Below are 25,374 nucleotides of genomic sequence, written 5' to 3'. Positions count from 1 at the left end.
AAATAGTTGCCTCGGAATAATAAAAATGTGGGTTTCCCAGGTTTTATTGTGCTTTGAGAACCCGAACATGACAGAAACACTGAATTCAGACAGTCTGCAGGGGGCATCATCAAATAGATTACTTTTTCATCTGGTTCCAGCTGAGCTTCTTTTTTATGGATAAAATCTTATTTTCTAGTATAGCTGCTTAAAATTATCTTGCTAATTAGACAGTAAACCGCAAGCTGATTTCGAAAGCATTCAATTCTCTGTGAACTTTATCATCTTGGGTTTTTTTTTTATATTAATCAATCAAACTTTATTTATAAAGCACTCTTCTTACAAATAATGCAACATGAAGTTCTTTGCACCAGATAAAATTAAAACCGAACACAAAAACGCAACAAATAAGCAAACCACACACAAAATCATTCAGAACAGCAGTAAGCTGGAGAAGACTTGAATAATGATAACTAACATGTGGGGTCTGAAGGAACTGAGGAACCACAGTTTCAAATATAATATTGCTTGTTGTTTATATTACAGATGCTGAAGTGATGCCGATGTAACGCTCCGCGTAACTTCAAAACTCAGTGAGCATAAGCAAAGTGTTCGTCACAAATTCTATTCCCATAGTTTAATCAGAAGGTCAGGTACACAGTTGGCCCAAGCCGGGTTGGAAATTATCTTGGTAATTGGTAATAATTCCAAAGATAAGCAAGTGTCAGGTGTCCCAAGACTGCAGCCAATTTTATCTTATCTCTGAGATGTGCAGGGAATAAAAAATCGGCAATTATCCAACAACCACCAATCAGCACCACCGCAGACTCTCGAACACACACTCACACGCAGACAACTTTGTTCTTTACAGGCTGTATTAATTAGTTGCCCACCTTCCCTTTCACTGTTCTCCTCGAGGCTTTAATTTCTCTTTGCATGCACTGAGTAATCATGTATGATTGTCCTCGGGTGTAAACATCAAGCTGCAAAGTAAATCATCATAATGAGCTTCTTATGGTGTATGCAACAGGCCCGCTGGGTAAAAACAGTATAGCATCTGTAGGTTTTGTGGTGAGCATTATTTGAGTTTTCTCCAAGTCTGTGGTATTTAAAAGGCTAATGGAAAACGTTGTAAGAAAAGATAAGCGATTGTGATTTTCAGCTCGTAGAAACTGGCAGATAGACAGAACACGTGTAATTTGACTTCACCTCAGGGGGATATTGTTTCAATAAGTTTAGCTTTTGATTTTGTTTGAAGCTCCTGTAGAGATGGATCCAAACAAAAAAGCTTTTACAAAAAGTCCTGCAGCAGTGGGATAGGGGACACCAGTGAGGGTGTCAGTTTTATCTTGTTTATCAACTAGTTGACAAGTTAGTTGACTGCAAAATAATATGGCCAGAAATTTTGGCCATGAGTCATGAAACAAGTCCATGAGCATCATTTTTGTTGACCATTTGTTATGTTTAATTCCAGTTTATCTAAAACAGTTCTGCTCAGTATCATAGCTGTTCCTAGGACTGTGCTCTTCTGGACAGAGGTCTCTGAGGTTGTTCCTGGGATCTGTTGGAGCCAGTTTGGGGGTCACAGCACTGAGTGCTCCGATGACCACTGGCACCACTGAGGCCTCGACTCTCCACAACTTTTTTATTTCCTCTTTCAGGTCTTGGTGTTTCTCTAGCTTCTTGTGTTCCTTCTTTTGATGTTACAGTCACTTGGGATTGGTATATCTGTCACCACTGCCTTCTTCTGTCGTTTGTTGACCAACACAGTAACCTGTTGGTTAGCCATCACCTTTTTGTCAGTCTGGCTCTTAGGCTTTCTCCGGATGGCACTGGGATCCTAGTTCTTTTGTCCTGTATAGTGTCTCGCAGTCTCATGGCACTGGACCTGGGGGGAAACTCTCTGTGCATTGTGCAGAGCTTTCATGTTTTGATGTCAGTGGCTTATATCTCCTTCTTTGACCGGGCTTTTATACCAGTGGGGTCTCTAATAACTAGCAGGGCATCTGTGTCGATGGCTTGGGGTTTGTTCTTACCATCCAGCTGGCTCTTCAGGACCTGCCTCACGTTTTGTAGATGCTTGATTGTGGCTGACATCCTTGCAGTCTCTTCATGGCTGTCATTTGCCTGTGGGATTCTAAGTTATTTGCAGATGTCCTGAAAACCTGCAATGTTGCCTTGTGGTAGTCCAATGCATTCAGCTGTTATTACTCAACCTTACTCATACAGACAGAAAACATTCCAAAGTCCTTGTTGTATATCCCAGTAAAGTGGATCAGCAAGTTGATGTGTCGCTCATTTTTAGCATTGAGTTTGATGTCATCCATGTAGAGATGGTTTGATTGAAAGGGTTCAGGAACCATGCAGAACAGACAGAGCAACCCCTAGGTATTTGTTGTATTTTCTTTCAAAGTAAAGCAAAACATAGTAGAAGCCACCGTGAAAAAAAGATAATCTCTAGTTTTACATTAAAAGCTTACATGCTATATTGGGTGACCAAAGAAGGAAGACACCAGTCAGTGAGTACAGTACATCAGAGAGAAAGCACACATACTACACATATGCATGTACAGGTCTGCAGAGGTACACGCATAGGGTGCAAACCAACAGGTTTGCAATAAATTACAAGCATTTGAGCTTGAAAAAAGTTGTACCAGTGCAACATCACTGAGTATGGACACATCAGATGGTTTTATTATCCATATCCAAATTCAGAAAGCTCTTTTTTTTTCTCCAGTTCTTACCCATCAGAGCAGAGCAAAGCCAGGTGTTATATAGGAGAAGAAAAAGCCAAAGCACCTGCTCTTATTACCACTGAACCTCTGAAAGCATTAGGATGCATATTGACAACAGGACCTTGAGCAATTATAGGCTTTATCTTCCTGCCTGACAAACAGTTCGCTTCATTATGTGCTTTTAGCTGACACCTTACCTCAGCCTTTTCCATTGAACGAGCCACCGCTAATGCGGAAAATGAAATGGCTAAGAGGTTTGTTAATTTTTTTCTGAATTGTTTAACCATCATTTTCCTCTTTAATAGTCATTTAAAGCGCCCATTAGTGTGCGGATGCAGTGAATGACAGCTGGAGAAAAGAACGCTAAATGCAGAGGAAGAGGAATAAATAGTGTGGTAACTTAAGACACCAGGTCGCACAAAGGGTTTACATATTTTTAAATGTATGACATTTACAAGATTCAAAGGCTATTTTCAGTCAAGCCTAAGTTTTATAAAAAATTTTACATTTTTGTGTTATTAATTTATCAATAATCATTTTCTGTAAAAAAAAAATAAAAAAAACTTACAGAAAGGACTTTCTGGGAAAAACATCAATTCAAAATTAATTTAGGTTGATTTTTTTTCATTATTTTTTTCCCCATTTTTTTGCAGTTTATTTGGCCTTTAATTTATTCTTATTTTATGTCCAAATTGATCTTGTCGCTGCTTATTTTCTTCTTTTTTTCCGCACAATTATTAATTTAATTCTTCTCAAGTCAAAGTAAAACAAACCCAGTCTTTTAACGGTACACTGCATTTGGTGCGTTCCTTCAGGCATTAATGTTGAATATTGTCTACTTTTTAAGTTTGTTTTTTTATAAAAATTTATGTAGTCTTTTTTTTAGCATTTTATATTTTTACATTTTCTACATTTTAATGTGCAGTGATTCACCGGTTAGTCACAACCAAGTGTTCTCATTAAAAAAGAAAAAGTAGAACATTGTCTAACAACTTTGAAATATTAAATCAGCAGATGCATTTGTGGTGGCAGAAATTTAAATAAATAAAACAGAGTGAAAAGATCTGCAATCAGAGGTTAGCCCCCACACTGTCTGATTGGAAGTATTCTGTTTCTTGAGCAAATTTTATTAATCACCTCTGATACGTAGACAAATCAGCCATAACATTATGACCACACACTCAATATTAAGAATGACATTCTTTTGCTTCTCTGAAGATCTGATGTGGTATCTGGCACCAAGTTATCAGCAGTAGATCATTTAAATCATGTAAGCTGTATAAAACGGCCAATATGGATTGGACCTGTTCATTCAATACATTCCAGAGATGCTCAAATGGTTCGAAATCTGGAAAGTCTGAAGACAAAGTCAACACCTTGAACTTGTTATAACTGCTTATTTTGTTTTGTTTTGTTTTGTTTTTGTTTCCTATAGTTTATTTAAAATGGATTATTTGGTTAAAATAAGATATTTGGTGTATTTGGTCAACAATGTGGCATCAACAGGTAACATCCACTCAATGACAGAACCCAAGGTTTTCCACCAAAGCATTGCCTTGTTATTTGCCTCCTAGTGCTCTATCATGTAGCTCACATACTTAGACCTGGCCATGGAAATGATTTGAAATCAAACATAATTCATCAGACAATCTTCCAATACTTTGCTGCTTTGTTCTGATTCTCATGTACCAATTAGACGCAACTTGGCCAGCAACTGTAGCTAAACACTTCCCATACACTTCCCACTATGATTTGACATTTTATTCTTAAAATCAGCTTTATTGATTAGCAATACTAACTACTTTTTTATTTGATTAAGACCACAGTATCAATGAGCCTCCACTGGTCAGAGTCTTGTCATTTTTGGTTTGTTCTGACCACAGGAGATCAGAAACATTGCACCGGAGCTGCACTTGTCGCTCTCTATCAGTTTGGATTCTTGTCTAGCTCCTTCAAATCCTTTAATTTCCCCATGATTTCCTGCTTCAAACACAGCTTAAAATTCAGGATGTTCAGATCCAACCCAACATCTTCGAACTACTGCAAAGTGTCACTTCACCAAGACAATCAATGCTTTCCACTTCACCTGTTAGCGAACATCTTGTTAGTGCTGATAACCGTACTCCACAGTTTTAGTTGTTCTTGGACCATGGTTGGACTCAAATCTTTCAGGCTTTATCTTCTTGTTTACTGATTCCTGAGTTTGACTCATGACTGATTATCTTTTCTTTCCCTTATCTGAAATGTTTCTTCTGCTCTTCATGGACTAATTACCTGCGCTTGAATCGTGTTCAGTTCACAAAAAGTTGCCTTTTTTTAAGATTTTACTTGACTGTCCAGATTGCTGAATGTAAAATTTTAAGCCTCTGACTGTCTTAGTGTGAACTCAGCTTCATATATATAGATATATATTGTATCACAGTATGCTGTATCAACACCCAAGAGTTAAACATTTGGTTTTCTTTATTTATTTTTCTTCTCTTTCTAGTTAAAAATCAAGGTTTAGACAATTAGGCCAGTGAGCTCTAATTACAAATAATGACTGCAATGAGACAATCTCATGAAGTTACTATAGTAACATAGCAGATGCCATGCTAGTGGGTGTCGTGTTGATATATGTGTGCTGTGTACTAAATGCTACTCATTAATTAAATATGGCAAAGCTCCAAATGTTCTTGGCTGTGCTTGGCTGCATTTCTTTCCTTTCTATTTTTTTTATTTTTTCATTGTGAATGCTTGTCTTTACACAATGTACTGGCTAAAATGGAAACGGATAATGTTTTTCTCAATATCAGGTGTGTATGATGCGATTGTTTATCTAAAAGAACACGGAGTCAGTGTTGTGCTATCCGCCATAATCCCCGGGGGGAAAGGCAGAAAATAGAAGATTCAAACACTGGTTGATCAAAACAAATTAAAAGTTGAGTCTGGAGAGATCAGAGAAGATTGGGGATCCAGAGAATGCAGACTGAAATTGATAGCATGTGTTTAGGAAAGCTTTGATTCAGATGAGTAGTGACGGACAAAATGAAATCAAGTTAATGAAAGAAAAAGAAAAGTGAATAAAAAGACAGTGTTAGAAAAAGGGGCAAGGATGTCTCTTTGATATCTTTCTAATTCAAGATACAGATAAAGGTTAAAGAATCTGCCAGGTTTTGACAAAGCAAAGCTAAAAAAGTGACATGGCTCCACTTTTAACAAATAGTCTGCTCAACCAGAAACAATTTAATTGGATCCTCTTAGGAAGCTAAAACACCTGCTGACAAAGTCATTTCAAAGAGCCACTTAAATGTAGATCTGAATAATAAAACTGAAACTACCATATGAAATTGTGTAAAGTATAAAATGTTCAAGTTCTTTACAAAAGTTATCTGCATCTGAACAAAAGAGGTACACAGCCAAGTCATTTTACTCTGCTTATAGTTTATCTTAAATTCTGATTTACCTTCTTTATCATGAAAAACTGGTTTATTTTCATTACTAACAAAATATTACAGCAGTAAAGTTGAGTGTGTAAGATGAGTATGAGCCTCTTAATGAAACATCTTTTACTCTTGCACGTCTTTTATTCTCTATTGATGCATTTTTGGGCACCAGAAAAAAACGAACGAACGAAGGTGTCCAGAGGACGTGTCCTCAAGTATCAAGACAAAAAAGGTTAATGAATTAATATCCATTTTGTTGCTAATCTTTGACACGTCCAAGGCTCTAATCACCACCAAAGCCCCATCCTCCTGCTATTTATTGTATAAAAGTAGTTATTCTATGTGGGGGTTTTGGTAATAAATAATAAAATATTTCAAATATTAAACAGGTATTTAACCGGTTACAATTCTGAAACTGACAGTGTTTGGTAGTTTTCAGCAAAACTGAAGAAGTTTAAGAGATTTCTAAAAAAAGCATCACAAAATATTGATATAAGATGATTTTATAGCAGCTTTTGTGTGTGTACATTTTTGCCATAAAGGTGTCAGAGGGTAATCAATTTGAGAATTTGAGGAGGACACAAGGTTTTAATATGTTGCAAAGCCAATGGCTTATAAATTTTGGCAGATTATAAAAGATTGTTGTCTCCTAATTGCCATGTGGGATATGGCTTGAGTTAAAATGATATGACAAATGACTCGAAACCATTGTACAGAACACAACACTACAGCTTTGATACAAATATACCAAATTATTTCACAATCAAAGTTGTATCAAATGAAAGAAGGAAGTCAAGCAAGTAGGTCAAATGCATTTATCTATCTTTAAAAGTAACTAAAATACAAATAATTCCCCAGTACATCTGTTTGGATTGCCATTTTTACATTTCTATTTAAAGTTTGTTTTTAATTTTGTATGTAAAGTAAATATTTTCAAAGTGTTTAATGTTAAAAAATGTTTAAAGTTGCATCAAATAAACCAGTCTGAACAGATAAGTTGATATGAACACTGATGCCTTAGAAATACAGGTTTTTTGTGTAGCTAATTGCAAATTTTTGACTTTTCATTACTGATTTCCATTAAATCCACTTTTTCAGTAATAATTTGTAAATCTATAAATTGCACCTCAGTTTTTTTTTTAACTACATAATTTGGCAGGTAGATTTTTATTTATTTATTTATTTGTTTGTTTGTTTATTTATTTATTTATTTTTTCCCTTTGCTGGTTGCAACAATGAGTAAAGCATTATAACTACAGGTAATCTCAGCATAAGTGTCTGGAGAACCACTCTTATCTGAGCAACACCATTTTTCCACCTACACACATAAATATGTTTTCGTTTTTCACAAGGCTACTTTTTTTTTTCCTCAAGTTTTTTTAAACCCTCTTTTTGCAGTGAGACTCGGAAATGTGAAGCATTTACAAAACACAACAGCGGAACAAAAACACACACAAAAATCACATTTTCTGCTTTGAAAACATGTTAAATTAGCGCGTTAAACACATATTTCGCTCACAATTTTCCTGTAATTTTGAAACATTTTTAACATGTTGATGTGATCACAAGGTTTTTCTGAAGGGAGACAAAACAGAAGATATTGTAAATAAAATTATTAAAACTGATTAAGTATCAACATCTTTAAAAAGGAATTTATGTCTGTATTCATTTCAGCTGTAGGAAATATAGTACTTAAAGTTAACATTGTCAACATTTATTTGTACAAAAGAAATAACCAATGTTAAGTAGTTAAATTAAGGACAGTGTTTGCTCTAATTAGCTGAGAGAAAAGGTGCAATCCTAAGAGTTTAAAAAAAACGGTGCAAATCGACTTCTTTTCTTGTTGTGTACCACATTCCAACTCCAGCAGGAATGTGCAGAGTTGTAAAGCTTTAAACTGCACGGGCTTTGCAACCCTGCACATTCGGGTTTGAGCTAAGAAAACCTCTCGGATGAGAAGCGAAATGTCTTCAACAACAAGAGAAGAAATCCAGCAGCTCTGTTTTTAAAACTCCTAGGATTGGCAATGTTTGGATGACTGAAAACACACACAAGCAAGATGCAAATAGGTCTGGAAGCTTCAGCAACTAAATATTTCCTCTGGACTGTCAGGAAGTCGTTTTAACCGTGTGATACAGAAAAAAAGGATGAGTACCTGATGTAAAACCTAATAGATTATGATGAGAAATTCAAGCTGCAGTGTTGTTTTCTATCATACAAATCATCTCCTTGGCAAAAGGCCGACATGAAGGTTGACAGCATGGATTTTGTGTTTAGGGAACACATATTTTCATTCTATTCAAAAAAGACTAGTTTTTGTTTTGAACCGATGCTGAATATGGAGCTTGAATGAAAGTCTGCTAAATTTAACATCATATGTATCACTTACAAAATTACTATGGGTGCCTCTGAAGGTAAAAAAATATAGCCAACATGTCTAGTAGAAATTAAATGTACTGAAATGTTGGGTTTATCTGCCTTTAGAATGGTCAATGATTAAAGAGGGTTACTTAAAGTCAGGGCATTGGCTGAGATGGATATAAAACCTCTGTCATACAACAAAGAACAATGAAATAATAATTAGGAAGAATCATGTTATTTCTAATATCATTAACGGCAGAGGACCAAGGACAGAGTCTTGTGATCCGCAGCTTCTGGTGGGTTTGGGTTTTATCTGTGAGATTTCCATGTAGACTATAGACTGTAGTTTATGATCAACAGTTTCAGCTACTATTAATTATTTCTGTGTCATGAGAACAATTTCTAGACGTAAACTAAAGCTGTTATTCAGCATTACTTGAATATGGCAAGCATTAAGGATTTGTTTTTCCGCCTTTATGTTTCTCAACAGGTACACACACACTACCACTCTGATGCTTGTGTGTTTGTGGCAGCTCCCTGCTCAAAAAATAACCTCCTGTCCAACAGTCAGCATTCAGAGCTTGTAAGTAAACCCTTGATGTTCCATTTTCTCTTTTATAACATACCAAAGCTGTGCGAGGTTCCACATGAAACAGCGTTTTAATATAAAGCCATGAGACTGTTTTTATAATAGAAAATATGAACCATTTTCAAACCTAAAAAGACTATTAGAACATCCACTGTGCGAGGACCACTGCTTGTCTCCTTTTGGTTTGACCTGAAACAGCATATAAAATTATAATTATACAAAGAAAATTGCCAAATCCTTTATCAATGAGCCACAGGGAAAAGCTAATTTTTTTTTCTTAAATGCATAACCTCTTTCTCAATGACTTATCGTCCTGTAATAAGCATTTTAAAATGAGTCATGAATAGCAATGATTTACCCTCTAACACTCTCGGTCTTGCTGCCGTTCTTCAGAGACGTTACACACACCCGATCAGAAGCTGTGAACTCGGTCTTGATGGGAATCCTCTGTTTTTATGATATTGCAGTAAAAGGTGTGATTGCACGCACGGCAGCTAGGCGCGTGCGCGTCCTCTGCGGTTTCTGCTCACGTCTGCGATTCTGCATTGATTGCATGCCAGCGAGCTGAGAGCTGATGCAGAGCAGGAGCCTCTTTGTGACGGCCAGGTGCATCTGCCAGTAGCTGTTGCTACAACAGACTAAGGGATTGGAATAACACCGCAGCGTCAAAAGTCTGCTGTCACACTAATCAAACCTGTAAGCAATTACATGGAAAGTCCCTATCAAAGCAATGCAAATGTCAATTCAGATTACGAATGTCTCACTTTTTTTGTCTGAAATACATAAGTTGGATATTTTTAAGCATCCAGTAATTACTTTAATAAAACAGCTGTGCAGTACTGAATTTTTCAAAACGAGCTCTCTCTTTAATTAGCATCTAAAAAAAACAATATTAGCAAACATCAAAAACATTTTGTTTATTCCCACAATGCTCGTGGCCACTTAAGCTTGTTAAGACCTCCTCCATGTTTAATCACTGCCTCAGATTTCGCCCCACTTTTTAACATGGGTTGGTAGGAAAGCGAAATGAAAACGTTTCCCGTGCATCTCTGAGTCATCTGACAGCAAATAACATCTAGATGTACAACTTCAGGAGATGTTCTGAATTGTAAACCTGCTGTCAGGTTCTAGGAAAAAAAAAAGAGGGACATTTGCATTCCCTCAGCAACACGTCTGGGTTTATACATTTATGTGAGCTGCAGTTTTCAAGCATTTTTCTAGTAATTGAAATGTCAAGCAGAGCTTTCTCATGCCACTATGCTGGTTGGCTTGGCAGGTTTAAAAAATAAATAAATAAATAAACGTGAGTTGGGTTGGGAGATATTACCTTGAAAACAAGCCACATTAAACTAACATTCCTTAAAAGACTGCATATCACTCACCACCTTCCAAAGTTTTAAACAGATCTTGTGCTTATAGTTAGACGTGAGAATGAAAAGCATTTACAAGAAAACAATAGCAGCCCTTACAGGAAAAAGCCCACATAATAATCTCACTCAGGCAATTACATGATTACCCACTTTTCATGGCAGCGAGTGATAATCAGGCAAAGTAAAATTCTGATTTCATTATTATTGATGTCTGTCTGAATGATGCCAAGATGCTTAAATCGGGATTAAAAATGGACTTTCAGATTGAGGAGTAAATGTTGATTCACTGCAGAAAATGTTGTGGTTTCCCAATATAGGCTTAAAGTTTTAAATTATTTAACGTAAAAAAGTTATTGATCTATGCAGGGCTCTCAACTCCACGGCACCGAGCGCGAGGCTCGCACGGCCTCCTTTCATTCTCGGCTCTCACGCTACACATCAATTTTCTGACAGTGAAAAACAAATCACCTCTGATGGTGTTGTGGCTGTAAAAAAAATGAGAAACGGCACAAAGAGACAGGACAGAGAGGCATTTGGCATCAACAGGGACGTATTCTGACGAGTGGGAGGTAAAATGAGTAATGCCTCCTGTAAATTACCACTGGCTCATTCATTTTAAAAAGCACAAAAAAAAACCATGAAGTAGGGGGTAGTCTCAGCGTGGCAGTAATGTGCTGTTACACCAAAGAGCTGAGTTTGAGCTCCACCTGACCCAACATTCATCACTTTTTTATTTTTCTGCTTTACTGTCACTTATTAACTCTAAAGTGTCCCTAGGTGTGAGTGAGAGGGTGAATGGCTGTTTGTCTCGTTTGTCTCTATGTGTCCCTGTGATGGACTTGCGGCCTATCCGAGGTGTCCCCCGTCTCTCGTACAGTGACGGCTGGAGACAGGCACCAGCTCCCCGCGACCTGGAAAGGAGAAACGGGTAAAGAAAATAGATGGATGTCACTTATTATCTCCTGCTGCCATGAAAAGTAGGGCGATGTTGTAATTTCCCAAGTATGTGCTGTCTGTTAGTAAAATATCTCATGAATCACACAATAGATTTTAATAAAACTCTCAGATAGTAATCATTGGAGGTTCGCCTTCAGTTGATTAACATTTACGTTCAATCTGATTCAAGATGGCAGACACAGGTAACTGACTTTATCAAACACAGAAATGACTAAAACCCAGTCAGTTTTTTAGATACTGACCTAAAATCTGATCTGATGGGGAGATCATCCTTATTAATACTTCAAGTTCTGACAGGTCACATGAGATCTTATCTAAAACTTTGGTACTCAAGTTGGTGTGTGAATTAAATGCATGTCTTCAAGGAATACTAGTTTCATAATTAGATGCATTCATGATAAAAAAAAAGTGCAACCTCTGTAATTTAAAGTTTTAAATGATGGGACAGAAGAAAATGATTTTGTGTTTTGTGTAAAAGATAAATAAATACAAACTAATATCAACTAAAAAATTTATTTTCTGTGAAACTGCGGTGCAAACGCTGAGTGCTGAACGACTTCGCTGAAATTTGTCAAAGAATGAAGTGTTCACTGAATCGGTTTAAAGAAGCAGAAGAGAAGCTCAAATCAGCAAAAAAGCAGCTAAAAGCTGAAGTCAGCAAAAAGTAACTAAAGACTAAAATGAGCAAAATTGTCACTCAAAGCTAAATGAGGCAAAATAGTAGATAAGAGCTAAAAGGAGCAGAAAAAACGACAAACTCAGAGCAAGTAGGCTGAAGCTGATTTCAGAGAACAATATTTTTGAATGAATTGAAGAAATCTCAATGTGTTTCTATGGGGGAAAGTTTAATAAATAAGATGACAAAGTCAGCAAAAGTGTTGTGATTGAAAAAAAAAATCAGAAACTATAAACAGGAAAAAAACTGTTCACACAATAACTCGTAACCTTGTGTCATTACTGATTAAGCCACAACATGAAACCATGCATCCCCTTTTGGAAACAACAGTATATTTGTGCTGTGGACAAACATACGTTCTTTAGTGAGACTTGGCTGGGACCAAACGTGGTGGACTGAATGTAAAAGAGACTCAACAACTCCCATGCCACAAGCAAAAGCGAAAAATGTCATCCTGAAGGGTAAACACAGTTGACATTTTCCTCTAGCTGTGCCCAACAAATAAAGTGCCACTCTTAAATATCTCTGCGTTACCACTGGAGGAGAGAAACAAGTCTCCCTCATCACTTCACACAGATTTGAGCAAACTGTGATGAGAGGAGAAAGCCACGGAGCGCTTGGCATGCTGATGAAAGGCAACACTGAAGGAGGAAAAAAAGAAAAAAAAAAAAACAGTGATCTGCTATGGGGACTGCGACCCGCTGCTGCGGCATATGGAAGGTGTTGCTATCGGAACGGGGAGAGCGGAGTTTGTTTTTCTGCATCTCTATGCGTGCGGAATGCATAGTGATGTCCTAGTAGGAAGAATTCATCTACGCTCTATTGCTCGGCCCTTAATGATCTTCGGGTTCGTGTGAATGCACGCTAATGGAAAACAACAGCTCCGCCCTAACAGATCCAGCGGTGATTTAGGCTGTAAATAAGCCACAGTCACAAATGCACCTCACAAAGTATCCATATAGCATTATTAATTGTTAAAATAAATGATTTACATTTAAGCATTTGTTTTGTTAAAGGCCTAAAGAATGCATATTGCCCACTGTCATGGAGGGTAGAGAAGGAGGCGAACCCAGAGCGCAGACTCGTTTTCAAAAAGGAAAAGAAACTAACTTATTTACATTAAACACAAAACAAAACGCTGATAGGGCAGCAAGAAGAAAACTAAATACAAAACAAACTAAATACAAATACTGAACGGACATGGGCAGGAGACGAGCAGAACCAGATATCAGGGGAAAAAAGACAAACGGACAAGCGAGTAGGTGGAGGAGATGACCGGGTTTTAAAGACCGAGGGTAATTAGGTGAAGTGGGCACAGGTGAGTGATAACTAACGAGAATCAGGTGGAGATGGATGCGGCAGGAAAACAAATGATTGACTGAGGAGAGGTGAATACTGACAGGAAACAAAGACACAAGGAACAAGAACTGAACTAAGACCAGACTAACAAAGATAACTGAATAATATAGACAATAAACTCAAACTGAAACATGAAGACAATAAAAGCAATAAACTGAATACAAAAACCCAAATCCTGACACCCACTTCCTTTCAGGCCAGAGATTTGAGGACGAAGTTGTAGCCGTCTTTGGTCAAACTTTGAGATCAACGTTATGCACAACCTCATGCAATAACGTGAGATCTTGCGAGTTATGAGCCCTCGGAGAACGTGTTCACGATGACTCTGAACTACTACCACACCAATTTTTAACTCAGTATCTGTGAAACTCACTGAGTTACAGCCGTTTTTGTGTTGGCTAAAGTCAACTGGATGAGGTGGCTGTCTTGAATTGGGGTGAGTCCAAAAGTTAATCAAATATAGATTTGCATACATTGATTACTTTCTGAGAGTTTTATTAAAAACTGCCCCGCGGTTCATGAGATATTTTGCACACACATACAGGAGCAAAAACATTATTGCCTGCCTGTCACCTTTCAGCAATAATTATTATACCGTTGATGTCTAAAGTATGGAAACATTAAAAAGTAGCTGCTGCTGCTGCCTGAATCAAATCTGTTCCACAGGTTTCTCATGAAAGATGGATGTACTTTAATATTGTGAAAGTGCATTTAACTTCAGGTTTTGGTCTCTGACAGCAGTCCCTTCAGGTTAAGATGCCTCTTTGACTGTTTGATGCTGAAGTCGACCCGGTGCAGTGGTTGTATCAATAAAATTGATTCAACTTGAATTTGCACTGTAGAGATCTGCTTTTCTGTTGAGCCAAGTTCAGTAGCTGGACGTGCGTTCTCTGCCATATTGACTCCAGATTCCGTGTTCAAAGTCATCAGGGACGGCATCAGTCAGATGAACTCATCAAAGGCCAGACTGGTTCTCCTATTGGGGAGCGTTTACCAGATCAAAACCAGCGGCTTGTCCGCCTTTGGTGTTCTTATTTCAGCGCTGAAACCCTTGTCTCTCTTTATCCCTGCCCTCTCGGTGCATCTCCGGCACGTTTTTAACTCATCCCCACTTCTTCCCCTTGCTGCTCCGTCGAGTAGCGTGTTCTGCGACGCTGAGCCCACAGAAGCCGTGAAAGACAGTAGATTTTTTTTTTTCTTTTTTCATCTCCTGCCCCTTGAACTGAGAGTCTCAGAGATTTCTTAGATGTGTTTCCTCTCCTGTTTACTCACGGAGATGTCAGCATCTCAGGGCTGCTCCCACAGCTGGGTTTGTGCCAGTGTGGTGCTACAGGAAAAGAAGAAGAAAATGTAGTGAAGCGGAGATTGCTGTTGCTAATCAGACGTGTGTACGGCGAGATTGCAATCAGCCAATCATAGGTATCCTGTTCTTCCTTTCTGTGAACCTGACTGAATGCTGGCCCAGTTTGGGTTTTTTTTTCATTTATTTTTAGGGAGGTTGAAATGCTGTTCTTGAAAACAGTAGGATTTGGTGCTAAAATAGGAAAGAGTGTGTTTGTGTGTTACTCATTCGTATGTGTGTGTGTGTGTGTGTGTGTGTGGTAGAAGCTCACAGCAGTGGGTGTGATCTTCTCCAGCCTCATCAACACGGTACTCGTCTCCTGTCACAACGCTGTCTGCCTGTGAGCTTCTCTGTCACGCTGGGTGACACAGCACTCCAATTAATCACAGAGAAGGACCACTAATGAAGTCATTACGTATTCTGAGAGTTTCATCTTGACATCCACTTTTCCCACTTAAAGAAATCACTGACAAGAAATACACACAAAAAGTACTTAAGGGCATAGTGATAATAAGGTGTAATGCATAATGCAAAGTGATGATAATGAATTGATAAAAGTGGCATTTGAAAAACAATAGCAACTGTTAATCTTATGTAGCTTATCAGAAAGTGCCTCTGCCAGTTTTTGCCCTTTTTGCTTCCAGCCTGCTGCCTTTCACTGATTGAGTCTGGAGGAGGAAAGCATTGTTGTCCACAAACCCGTGCTAACAGTAAAATCCATTCTTTATTGTGGCCAGAGTCAAATTCCACAGGCCCCTTTGTGTTTTTCACCGTGTTTTACTGCTGTGTGCCAGTAAAGTTGAAACATCCTTGTAGGCAATAAAAAGACTGAGAGCCGAAATAATTCTCTGCATAGAGAATGAGCTGCTTAATGCCAGCGTACATACTGCGCTCGGTCACAGTTCTTTGTTTCACAGAGTAATGACATAAAATCTGCATCAGATGCTGTGGAGTTCTAATGGTACCGCTTTATTAACCCTTCTTTTAACCAGACAAAAACCCACGTCTTTCACAGGGGTGACCTGGCCAAGAAAGGCAGCGGCACACGTCATAGTGGACAAGACTAAAAAACTAAACAAGAATAACAAACAATAATGTGAGTTCTTTGACAATGAAGTGCAGTAGTCATGACAATAAAAATTTAAAATAAGAACCAATGACAATTTAACATTTTAAAACACAGGCACTGTTGACAGGGTTTCTGTTCTCGATTTTTTCAAAATTGAGCGGAAAACAAAACAAAAACAAAAGCTTTAGCTTTAGCTCAGCTTGCAAAGCATTCTGAGCATAAAGGCACATTTATAAAGATTTATTAATCCTTTATTAAAAGGTTATTTATTAGCTTTTTGTACACGTATACATTTATAAAATAGTTAGACTTTGTTGTACTTTCAGTCATTCAGACACTGTAGATGTTGTAGATGATGTAATGTTTTCTGCTAGCTGCTTACTTTTTGCCTAAATAACTTTACTTGTCAAAGCAAATCTAATATCTACAAAAGATCGCAGCGCTTACATGCAGGTTACGTAGTGAAAAATGTTTGTATTTAACATTTAAATTGTAAACAAAGCAGGTAAACAGTGAGAATGGAGAGTACAGATAAATGTTGGCTCAGTATTTGTCAAAGAAATGAGTCACTATTGTCATTTGTATCTAATGTGTAACTGCTCAGTAATGGTTTATTGAGGGTTTGCGACCTAATTATTATTTGTATAATTAACTATTTATTAGTAATATATATGGGTATCTATATAATAATATGGTAATGTTCTAACTACTTTACTTGCATCAGAAATGTAACTTGAAAACATTTACATCTTTATGTCCACAATAAATATGGTGAAAAGAAGGTTTTGGGGATTCAGGTGTGTTGTATCCTCTGTAGATACTACATTTTATTGTAAGGTGACAGCCGAAGATGGCAACAAAATAAAACATTTTCAGCTTCCATGCAAACCAGATTTTTAGCAAATGAGCATTAGGATTATAATCTTTGAAACCATTTTAACTCAAATACCAATCTGAGACAATTAAAAGCACACATGTAAAGCTTTAGTGTAGATGGAACAGTGGTGTTGTGGTCATTGTTAAAAAGAAATTCACTCGTACAAGTCTTTTTGTGTGGAGTTATCGTGTTATTCTCTGCTTTGATGGGTTTCCTCTGGTGCTGTCTCACAGTTCAAAGACTGTGTTGGAATAATTGATGTCTCCAAACTGAATGAGTGAGTTTGAGCTTGTATGGTTGTTTCTGTGTGTCTCTGTAACAGACCACCAACCTGTTCCCCACCCTAAACAGGATGAGTGCTGAAAAAACAGATAAATGTATTTGTAGAGGACTAGAGTGCATATGAAGATGAACATATGTACAGTATGGACTTCAAGTAATATTTTTTGAGAATTAGTCTCAAGAGAACCGTTCTTAAGTCAGTGTATTGTAGAGTTCCTTCACAGGTGAGTGTGCACTGACATAAGCAACAGGTTTTTTTATCATTAAAAATTAAATCTTTATTTATAATGCATTTTCTAGTTTGTTTTTGTTTGTTTGTTTGTCTACACTGACATGGACTCATCTCTGAATTGAGTCATGTGATCAAATTTTCCTGTTATCTTGTTCTTCACACAAAGTTCGCTACATGTACCTGTATAGTGGTGGATTTAAAAAGAGAAAAGACTTCACTTAATATAAAAAAGTTTAAACAAACACATCTATGATTTCACTTTATTATGGTTCTCTAATTTATTTTTACCTTTTTACAAAAGTAAAAGGTAGTTTGTGTTTACTTTTACTTTTGCCATTTACTCTCTGCAGTATAAAAAAGGCTGTATAAAGTCTGATTGATTGATTGATTGATTGATTGATTGATTGATTGATTGATTGATTGATTGATTGATTGATTGATTGATTGATTGATTGATTGATTGATTGATTGAATAAAACAAAGATACAGAACATGAAACTGATGGGAACAAAGTTTTTTGTGAATAAACCAATTTTTTATTTTTTTTGCGTTTCATTTTTGAGTCCACGTTGAAATTTTGTCTATGAAACCCAAAATGGTATTTTTGGGGGGAATGTGGTCCATTGTGACAACATCTTGAAACACCACTTTGTGTATTTGTGTCAACAGTCAAAACACAACCTTTTAGAGATAATGATGTCATAGGCCACATACAGGCCTGGCATGGTCACTACAGTGACTGGGTACGTTTTTGGTGTTTTTGTGTGGATGAAGACATTTCCAGAAACTGTGCTGCGTTTATGAGGCCTAAAGCAGTAAAACAGAAAACCAAACAGATTTCAGCAAAACCTTCAATAACCATATATTACAAAACCATGAAAAGGCTGAACAAGAAAATAACACAAAAACATAATAAAGCCTCATAAATTAAAACAGAAATTTGATAAAGCATCTCATACAGTAAGGAGCTTCTAAACGTCTATATATGTGGCTGAGTAATAAAAGTATCTTCTTAGATTTGCAATTTATGAATGCCAGTTACAGTAATGTCCTTTCATGCCATCACATATGCTGCTTTTTATTGAGCAATAATAAATTCTTTCCTCTTTAGTTAAAAGAATGTAACATTTTCTTCTCTTCGTCACTCATAAATGAGTTTGAGATGGGAGAATTATGTCTCTGCGTCATGTCTGCATGTGTGTTTTTCTTTATTTGCTGGGGGGGTATCTTTTGTTTGTGGACACAGCAATTACCTGTGTTTATTGATCATGGTTCTGAGCCCCTAAGGTGATTTTCATTAGAGAATCATGTCTGTAATTCATTGCTGCCCAAAGGCCCAGTGATTGTGGCCAATCGATGAGATTTTCAAGCCCCATCCCTTGTTTCCAGAGATTTCTCTAGATTGCCTTAATTTTTGCACAATATTATGCTCTAAATATTAAAACCCTCGTATTTTTGAAAAATTTTCATCATAAATTATTGAGTATTTTGCCCTTTCAGAGTTTTGAACTACTTCCAAACTTAATTTTCCCTCATATTTCCAATTTTTTTGTGAAAGAAAAAAAAAAGCAAAAGTGAAGAAATGATCTCATGGTAAACTTTTCCATCCCTGCTGATTTGAATTTGTCATGCAGCCTTTGCTGAAAGCCCAAATTAGCCTGAAATATTAATAAACTGTTAATCCTCTGCACTGAGAGCAGAATGACCGGCAACTCTGAGCCACGGATGAAACTCAACAGGATTTGTCCTTTTCTATTTACACGTCTGCTTTTTCATTTAAGAAATTAAATATATATGAATGCGACCTTTATTCTTTATTAGTTGAAATCTGCATAATATTAAAGGCCAAGCTTTCCTTGGTGGAATGCATATCGCCCGCCTCCTTCTTTTATGCCAGAGATTTAAACTAAGATCATCCTATAAACAAACAAATATTTGGATGGAATAAGCTTAAAGTTGAATATCAACAGACTCCAGGGCACTCTCTCCTTAAACTGGATAAAATGCCTTCATTTGTTTGACATAATCTACTGAAGAAGGCTTACGTGTCTTTTTCAGAGAGTCAGACAGATTTCATTTAACATCAAGCAGTCTTCCTGATGCATGTGGAAGCCATCCCATCGGTGGACTGCTTCTTTTAAAAGGACATGTTGTTCATTAAAATTTGTTTGACTCCTTCAAAGAAGGCATGAAAGGGAAAACGTGTCTTCAGCGTGGAGTTTTTTACTGGTCCAGTGGACAGTGCCATGACAAGAAAGGCCTTTCACTCAGTTTAAGCAGAGAGTGACTTGGAGTCTGTTGAATCAAGATCATCTTATGTTGAGAAATGATGGAGTTGTCGCCATTTTGGTCAAACCTCGAAAGTAATGTTTTGTGCAATGTCCTAGCGCTCCAGCTATGTATTGTGAAGGACTTCCAGTTACTTCCACACCAGCCATTCCTGTGTTGGCTGAAGTCAATTAACTGTGGTGGCCATCTTGATTTGGGGTGACTCCAATAAGGTAATCAGTTGTAGAGCTGCACAGAATGATTACTTTCTGAGAGTTTTAATGAAATCCATACACTGGTCCATGATTTAGGACTCACACACATTGATGCAAAAACATTATCTCTTTTTCACCTTTGGCAACAATATTTAGCTTAAAGCTCTGTGGTGTTCAGTTAATCCACAGCGTAAGACGCTCAGACTTGCCAAAGGTTGCCACAGGCTTTGATTTCTTTAACTCATCCGAAATCAGCAGCTTGACAGCAGACACACACAGCAACCCATGAGTGGAGATGTGTAGAGGGGGGAAAAACAACCTCTGACAGGTTGGGAATGCAAGGAGCCTAAAGATTTGTAAAACATCCTTTTCTATACACACAACCAGAGAGCTTCTCTTTAAAACAAGCAAAAAAAAAAAAACCATGGTGGTGGAGCAGCTCGTCAGGGGTTCGTTTCGTGTTTCTTTCTCCCCGAGGCTCCCAGCTGCTGAACTGTACTCTGCCTTTCACTCCACAGGTTGCTATGGTGATCACTGACCGAAAGGATATGTAAATCAAAGCCTTCTGAGTCCGCTGGTATTTTAGACAAACGAGGAAGGCAATTATTTTTCTTTTTTTATTTGTAGAAAAATGACGCACTACATTTAAAAGAAGATCAGTGTCAGTCTCCACGACGCATGTTGGTTCAAGCAGTTCTCAGAACTGTTCTTCTTCCTTTGTGTATCTACCTTTAAAAGCTCGGGTTAGGAATAAGACCTTGAAAGAGAGATGGAGCACTTCATTAGTTTATTCAAAGGGCTCTCTGAGTTTCAGAGTTTGATTTTTAGTTGGAGCTGTGGCCATTGTACCGGTGAGTCTCCTCTCACAGAACAAACTACTATCAAGTCTATTTATCTCCAACGAGTCCAATAAGGCTGGAAGAAAGGAAACAATCTGAAAATTCAGCGCAATATCCCAAAAATGCCAAACATGAGTATGCACCTTATACTTTCAGGCTTATTGCGGACTTTGTGTTGCTTTTACTGCATTCTTGACACTTCATAAGCCGTCTTTATTATGTCTCTGTGTACGTTTCTTATGCAGACAAATCGCCAGACATGCTTGTGCTTGTGTGTAAAGTGAAGGTTTTCTGGAGCATGAAATAAGCTTTCCCAGGGAACAGAGAAGAGGAGAGTGGCTGGTGTCCCCTGGTATTAGTTAATTAAGAAGACAGCTCTCATTTTAAAATTGTTAATGTCACCTCGGAGCTTCTGGCCACCGTTACGGTCTTTTCTCTTTGTTATGACTCTTTAGTACAATGCTGAGATGTAGTCAGGGTAATTTAGCGCCAGGCCACATTTCGAGTTAGACATTATAAATGAAGGGCTCTGTGGGCCCAACAATGGGAAGAGTAAAATGAAAACTCGTGCTTTGTACCAACAGTTAACCGACAACAACAAAAACCATCCACCCTTGAACATGTGAATGGATCTTCAACTCTTCTTTTTAGTCCATTTGTTGTATTTCTTCTGCCTTTCTTTCACAAGAAAGAGAGACGTGTGACGTGTGATGAGCTCTGGACTGATGAGCAGGTAGAGGTCGGCTCATGATGAGAAACATATCAGCACCTGTTCACCTGCAGGAGGAGCCGCTGACTCTCCGTAACAAGGAGAGAACGCGTCCGACGTACATGAAGAAGTTCAGCTTGGACGCTAAAAGCACTTTTTGTTTTACAAATGTGACAAACATCAAGAAGATCGAGAGCACAAATGAAATAATGACTGAATCAAAACTAAGTTCACTTTAAGCATATAGCTTTTTATTTCTGTGATGAATAAATGAGTTCTTCAAAGAATAAAAAAAATTAAATTCACAATAAGTGCATCATGTTTCTATTTATGTTATGAATTAAAAAATAAATGAAAACTTTAAATTCACATAAGGAAGATAACCTTTTGAATTTTATGACAGCACAAATAAATGAATGAAAGCTTTTTACATTAAATACATAACTTTTCACTTCTTTGAATAATAAATGAATGCATGAATGAATACTTTAATTTCAATTTTTATTGATTGAATGAATTGAAACTTCAAACTCACATTGGGAAGATAACATTTTATTTTTTGATGAATGAATTAATTCAAATTTATATTCAAATTAAGTACATATCACTTTGCTTCTTTGACAAATGTATGAATGAATGAATGAATGGATGGATGGATGGATGGATGGATGGATGGATGGATGGATGGATGGATGGATGGATGGATGATGGATGGATGGATGGATGGATGGATGGATGGATGGATGATGGATGGATGGATGGATGGATGGATGGATGGATGGATGGATGGATGGATGAACAGCCCATTTAACTCAGTAATGTTGCACACTTTGTGACTCATTTAACCTGTGTTTTATTAGCTCTGCTCTCACAGCTCCTTTTATTCATCCATCCATTTTCTTTGCCTGCTGTTCTGTGCACAGTCAGGGGGGAGCTGGTGTCTGTCTCCAGCAGTCACTGTGTGAGACGCTGGGGACACCCTGGACAGGTCGCAAGTCCATCACAGGGACACACAGAGACAAAGGACAAACAACCATTCACACTCTCACTCACACTTAAAGACGATTCAGTTACCAATTAGTACCCAGTCCTTCTTTGATCTCCTCATGCTACCACCTCAGTCTGTTTATAATCTCTTCCTCACATACTTCATGCTGTGTTGGATTTGCAGCAAAGCAGCAGTGAGGACGTTGAATCTATCAGTTAGTAGACAACATCACGAAGCGTTTAGAGGAGCTCTTAATTATCTAAATGCAATCAGATTTTTCTTTGTCCTGTAGTTATAGCTTTTTTTTAGGAAAAAACTTACAGCTGCAAACTGTGGTTAGAATCATGCCACTTTGTTAGATCGTGCTTTTCCGGAGGAAAAAAAAAACTTTGCTCAGCACACATTTTTAGCACAGAAATGTTAACAGTTATTGTGGGTTTGCTTAAATCAACAGCATTAAAACTATTCATACAGACTGAAACAGAACAGCTGTTACAGTGTGTGTTTGTTTCTTTTTGAACCCTGGCAATTATCCTGATTGTGTTATTCTCCGGCTGAAATGCTGATGTGTGTGGAGCCTTTGTTGTTCTTATTTCCTCCCAGTTTCCCTATAGCTCAGACTTGCAGCTCGTTATATCACACGTTTTCATTGTTGCCTTTAGGTTTAGTCTTTAACACTTCTTGTCTGAGTTTCGTCAGTCGGCTTATTTCTTGCTGAGACTTTTGTTGAACTTTAAACTACCGGCTCCAATTGGCAGCACGGCAGCCACCGAGTGTGATACTACCGCCACCATGTTTAACACCTGGAGTCAGATTACTCCTCCAAACAAAACTTCCTTCGTTGTAGCAAAATAAAAATTGCCCAAATTTTTATTTCATCTCCAGAAAGTTTTTGCCAATGTGGTCAAAGTTAAATGAAACTTGAAGGCGCCGCGTTCTGAAAAAGGTCTTATTTCATGAACACTAATTAACTCACTGCATAGTGGCTCCTTACAGATAACTAGTTGACTATAAAATCTTATAGGTGTTTAAAAAATGGGTTCAGCAGACATGTTTGACTTGTGTGGTGCTCTTTCTCAGATCTTTAGTAAAATGAACTTCTTGGCCTTTGCTGTTGTTTGTGTTAATTACTCCCATGAGATTCTGTCTAACAAACTCTTTACAAGTCAGCATAAAGAAGCAAACAGCCATCTTCAGTAATGAGCAGATTTCGAAGAAGGAAATGCACTGGCAAATTGAAAAAAACATTTTGAAACTTTCTTCTAACAGCATCTATGGTTGTTTTGACACTCTTTTTATTGTTAAACTTAAAATATTTGAAAAATATAGTTAAAAAACTTACTTCTGTTTCTTTCACAAATGGACAGATTCTGGAATAAAATCTCAATTTATGTACACTGCATGATAAAATATATTTGTGTGTGTGAAGTCACTTAAAAAACAACCCATGGAAGAGAGGAGGAAGAGTGGAGTCTCACTAAGGCTGTGGGAAGTGGGGGAGCGGAGGGTGCAGCAGCACCACTCGATGGATGCCAGAGGACATGCGTGAGGGAAAATGAATAGAAACCGATTTTATGAGGACTACACATGTTTTTAGAGGGCTGCAAGAGTATTTAGATATGATAGAGTTTGTAAATCTGTTACATAAAGCAGAACTCTTACTGTTTATCTGTGTGCAAAATGTTACAGCTGCAGAAACCCCACAAGAAGGGGGCAAATATCTGCAGGTCATGACTGCAATTTTATTAATATGGAAACATATTGACAGCATGCACTGCAAGTGAACGTTTAATTGGCTATATTTGGTATTGTGGTATTCTTTACATGGTTGTTTAAGGTCATATGAATTCACACATCCTCATAGCCCCCCCCCCCCCACACACACACACATACACACACACACACAGCTGAAACACATTCCCACGGCTAAGCACACCAAGCAGCTCAAAAGACGGGCTATACAAGAGTGCAGGCTGCTGTAATCCTGTTATAGTTTGACTAAGGCTTGTAGCAGGAAAGGGAAAACCTTAGGAAAATGTACCAGTTTCTGAAAAAAAGAGGGCAACATACCCATCCATCCATCTCTTCATCCATTTGTCTTCTTTATCAACTATTGCAATCGTCTGTATGCAAAATATCTCATGAACCACAGGATGGATTTTAATCAAACTTCCCAAAAGAAGTGATTGTGTGGATATCTACAATTGATTTCTTTTTCAATTCAAGCTCAGTTCAAGATGACCACTACCGCTAACTGATCTTAGAAAAAACAAAAATGGTTATAATTCAGTCAAGGTTACAGATATTGAGCAACAGTTTGGTGTGGCTGCAGTTGAGGGTCACTCACAGGACATACTCTAAGTGCTACTTATTGCTTGACATCTTTGCTTAAAACTTTAACATTAACTGCTGGAGTCAGCCCTGTTTGTCCGTTAACAAATTTCCTGAACCACACAAGATGGATTTTAATGAAACTTTCAGAAAGTAATCATTGAGTGTACATTGAATGGCTGCCACAGCTATTTGACATAAGCCAACTCAAAAATTGCTAGAACTCAGATATTGAGCTATGATTTGATGTGGTAAGTGACTGAGCTAATGCATCTTGCATAAGATTGTGGTCTTTTACAAGGTTTAACCAAAACAGATACTACTCTGTTTGTTCTCATCATAAGATGATCTTAGTCTAAATTCTGGAAAGAAAAGGCAATTTGCATTCCTTCTCGGACCTTTAATTGATTCTGTATCCCTTTGGGGACACTTCTTTGATTTAATATATTTCATTCCTTCATTTAGTAAAGTGAGTGCCTGTCCTTTATGCTAAACCTAACCTTAATTTAATTCTGCCCTTACAGTAAATCTAAAAAACAAGTCCAAAAAAAGAAACTCTGTGTTCTGGGACCCCAATTTAACCGGTTGGTATTCTGTCAGTTCGAGGTCCCCAACTGGAATATAAACAAACACACACACACACACACGTAAACAAACACTGTGACTGCATAAATCTTTCAGTGGCCCTGTCAAAACACCACCACTTTGCAATCAACATTGCTTTCGCAAACTTCACACACATGGCTGAGCACAGGCTATCACGGCGGCTGG

General features: G+C 37.6%; 1 protein-coding gene across 2 annotated transcripts in view; it reads left to right on the top strand.

Moving 5' to 3' along the window:
* Nucleotides 1-25,374, top strand: part of frmpd3 (FERM and PDZ domain containing 3) — a 100,619-nt gene that overhangs the window by 31,087 nt on the left and 44,158 nt on the right. Inside the window, exon 1 of one of the 2 annotated variants that reach the window (XM_017424206.3) lies at nt 8,996-9,083. The exons of the other annotated variant lie outside the window; for it this stretch is intronic. The gene's annotated coding sequence lies outside the window, so the exon portion shown is untranslated. Of the gene's footprint in view, nt 1-8,995; nt 9,084-25,374 lie in introns of those variants that run through there. 2 annotated transcript variants of the gene reach the window in all.

Source organism: Kryptolebias marmoratus, linkage group LG9 (genome assembly GCF_001649575.2).
Source record: "Kryptolebias marmoratus isolate JLee-2015 linkage group LG9, ASM164957v2, whole genome shotgun sequence".
Taxonomy (NCBI): Eukaryota; Metazoa; Chordata; class Actinopteri; order Cyprinodontiformes; family Rivulidae; genus Kryptolebias; species Kryptolebias marmoratus.
Note: the sequence above shows the minus strand (reverse complement) of the source record. Positions and strands in the feature narration are given on the sequence as shown.